Below are 4,064 nucleotides of genomic sequence, written 5' to 3' on the forward strand. Positions count from 1 at the left end.
TGTACACACAAGTGATGTCCATAAGTAATTTTTGATCTACTCCCCTCTGCTCACCCTCACTCTTCACAATTGTTCATTTTTTCAATTTTATAAAGTTTGCGCTCTTGTTCTTGAGAATCTAGTGACAAGCTGGCAATGCATGCATGCTTCATACACAATTTCGAAATGGCAATCTTGTAATGCAATATAATTTAGAATCCAAATATATGATTATAGTGTTGAAGCACTGGTATCTTGTGAGAGAGGTGTCTTTTCTTGCAAACAAGCTTATGATACATCTCCAACGTATCTATAATTTTTGATTGTTCCATGCTATAATATTATCTGTTTTGGATGTTTTATATGCATTAATATGCTATTTTATATTATTTTTGGGACTAATCTATTAATCTAGAGCCCAGTGCCAGTTTCTGTTTTTTCCCTTGTTTTTGAGCTTCGCAGAAAAGAAATACCAAACAGAGTCCAAATGGAATAAAACTTTCGTGATGATTTTTCTTGGACCAGAAGACACCCAGGAGACTTGGAGTTCAAGTCAGAAGAGCCACGAGGCGGCGACAACAGTGGAGGGCACGCCCAGGGGGTAGGGCGCGCCCCCTACCTTGTGGGCCCCTCGTGACCCCCTGACCTAGTTCTGCCTCCTTTATATTCACATATATTCCCAAACCACCAGAAGCATCCACGAAGACACTTTTCCACCGCCGCAACCTTCTGTTCCCGTGAGATCCCATCTTGGGGCCTTTTCCGGCATCCTATCGGAGGGGGATTCGATCACGGAGGGCATCTACATCAACTCTATTGCCCTTCCGATGAAGCGTGAGTAGTTTACCTCAGACCTACGGGTCCATAGCTAGTAGCTAGATGGCTTCTTCTCTCTCTTTGATTCTCAATACCATGTTCTTCTAGATGTTCTTGGAGATCTATCCGATGTAATCTTCTTTTGTGGTGTGTTTGTCGAGATCCGATGAATTGTGGATTTATGATCATCTTATCTATGAATATTATTTGAATCTTCTCTGAATTCTTATATGCATGATTTGATATCTTTGTATTTCTCTTCGAACTATCGGTTTAGTTTGGCCAACTAGATTGGTTTTTCTTGCAATGGGAGAAGTGCTTAGCTTTGGGTTCAATCTTGCGGTTTCCTCACCCAGTGACAAAGAAGGGGTAGCGAGGCACGTATTGTATTGTTGCCATCGAGTATAAAAAGATGGGGTTTACATCATATTGCTTGAGTCATGTCATCTTACTTAAAGCGTTGCTCTGTTCTTTATTAACTTAATACTCTATATGCAGGCAGGAGTCGGTCGATGTGTGGACTAATAGTAGTAGATGCAGGCAGGAGTCGGTCTACTTGACACGGACGTGATGCCTATATTACATAATCATTGCCTTGGATATCGTCATAACTTTGCGCTTTTTTTATCAATTGCTCGACAGTAATTTGTTCACCCACCATATTATTTGCCTTCAAGAGAGAAGCCTCTAGTGAAACCTATGGCCCCAGGTCTATTTTCCATCATATTAGTTTCCGATCTACTATTTTGCAATCTTTACTTTCAAATCTATAAACCAAAAAAACCCAAAAATATTTTATCTTTTGTTTAGTTTTATTTATCTATCTCTATCAGATCTCACCTTTGCAAGTGACCGTGATGGGATTGACAACCCCTTTATCGCGTTGGGTGCAAGTGTTTGATTGTTTGTGCAGATATTGGTGATTTGTCCGTTCTTCTCCTACTAGATTGATACCTTGGTTCTTAACTGAGGGAAATACTTACCTCTACTTTGCTGCATCACCCTTTCCTCTTCAAGGGAAAAACCAATGCAAGCTCAAGAAGTAGCAGCTTACACAAAATCAGATCCCTCCTTCTAGCATTATTGCTTTTATCTCACCCTTTCTCCACCTCACACCATCCACTTTCCTTTCTCTCCTCAAATTCTAGTATAGTATTCCTTTTGTATGCATGTTAATATTAAATCTACCAAAATGCATAGAAGAGAAAAAATGTTCAATTATTTTGATTAGGTATTCTAAATGATTAAACATACCAATAGAAGAATATATCAAGGCCCAGGTCAATAAAACTAACTTAAGAATGTCACTATTTTTTGAAACTATAACATGTGTTAATTTGATGAGCAATATAGGTTTTAATTTTTTTTTGTGAAATGGTTAAATATATCTTCCCCAACAAAGTTATACCCATCTTCATCAATGACCAGTCAATATTTTAAGGGGTGTGAGATATTGATGAAATGCCATCGATGATGCAGTATTTATCATGACCAAGAGGCAAGACAACGAGAACATCCACTACAAAAAAATACACTTCCGTGATGATACGTGTTTGTCACAGTAGGTCGCGTTTTTTGTCATGCATGTACATCCATGACAAATTTATGACAGAATCAAGATAGTCATACATGTGCTGTCGTAGAAATGTTCCATGACATTACCAAAATTATCATCATGGAAGTGTCCACTTCCATGACGATAAATCGCGCGTCACGGAACGCCGTTAAGCTATCGGGTCGGGTTTTCGATCCGATAACCCGTTAACAGCCCCGACCAATGGGGATTTTCCACGTGTAAAATCATCATTGGCTGGAGGAAACACGTGTCGGCTCATCGTTGGGACATATGTCATCCACTCATTGGACAGAAGGCGCCTATGATACGTCGACACGTGGCACGGCCCAACAGAGGCCCATTCCTGTGAAAAGGCCGGCCCGTTTGACTTGGTCAAAAGGTGGCGGGCCGGCCCATGGAAAGCCTATTAACGGCCTGTTCGCATATAGCCCATTTACAGCCCGCTAACCCAAGGCCCGTTACGCCCTATCCGAATTAGGCCCAGTAGCGTCATCTGGGCCATCCAATATGATTCCAGCCCGTTTTCACTTCTGGCCCATGTATGGCCCATGACGTCTTTCGGCCCATATGAGGCCCTATGTAACTCTTGGCCTATTAACGGCCCATGGTGAAACTGGCCCATAATGAACAGTGTATCACTTTACACCCATTAACGGCCCGTGGTGAAACTGGCCCGTAATGAACAGTGTATCACTTTATACCCATTAACGGCCCGTTATTCCGTTGGGCCGTTTCCAGCCCATGTTATCTTTCGGCCTTCTCGGAGCCCATTTATTCTTGGGCTCATTTCCAGCATCCGTCTACTTACGGCCCGTTACTGTCATTTTCTGCTTGTGGGCCAAATTCAGCCCGTGGTTACAGTCGGCCCGTTTGTGGTCCGTGAATACGTTGGGCCGTTTTCATAGCGTCATCAAATACAGCCTATTAACGATGGCCCGTTATGGTCGGCCCATGAACGGACGATTCCAACTCTAGCCCGTTTACGGCCAGAATGCGGTCTGTTTGGCCCATGTTTGGCCAATCGATCATACGGCCCGTATAAGGCCCATTGATGATACGGCCCGTAGAAGGCCCATTGTTTCTACGGCCCGTAGAAGGCCCACTGTTTCTACGGCCCGTAGAAGGCCCACTGTTTCTACGGCCCGTAGGAGGCGTAGTGTCACTACAGTAAATATTAGCCCATGGTTATTGTGGCCTAGTTTTAAAAAATAGGTTATTGCAGCCACTAGCAAACCGCAGAAAAAGAACTGCACTGACTACAAGCAAACAAATAAACAAGACAACAAGAAAATAAATAAGCAAGCAACTTACACTAGGCTATCACGGCTATTACACATATTACATCCATTGGGCATCAAAGTTCGCCACCAGTGCAAATATAGGGAACACAACAGCATATAAACGCCGCAGCAAAACAAGTCCAGAACTGAAACCACTTCAGAAGAGCTCAAGAAACAATATTTTGGGTACCCATAATGCTGGCAAGATGCTTAGCAATCTTATTAACTTTCTCTTGTTTGGCGCTTAAGTCCTCCAGCGCTTGCTGTTGCACCAGAAAGTATGCATCCGAATTCTGCAGGGACTTCCTCAGTCCTTCGGCTTCCTGTCGCATAACATCTGATCGATGTCTTTCAACTTGAAGTTGAGACTCAAGAAGCCGAACTGATTCAGGCAACGAGTTCGAAGAGCTGGT

This window comes from Aegilops tauschii, chromosome 2 (assembly GCF_002575655.3).
Source record: "Aegilops tauschii subsp. strangulata cultivar AL8/78 chromosome 2, Aet v6.0, whole genome shotgun sequence".
Taxonomy (NCBI): domain Eukaryota; kingdom Viridiplantae; phylum Streptophyta; class Magnoliopsida; order Poales; family Poaceae; genus Aegilops; species Aegilops tauschii.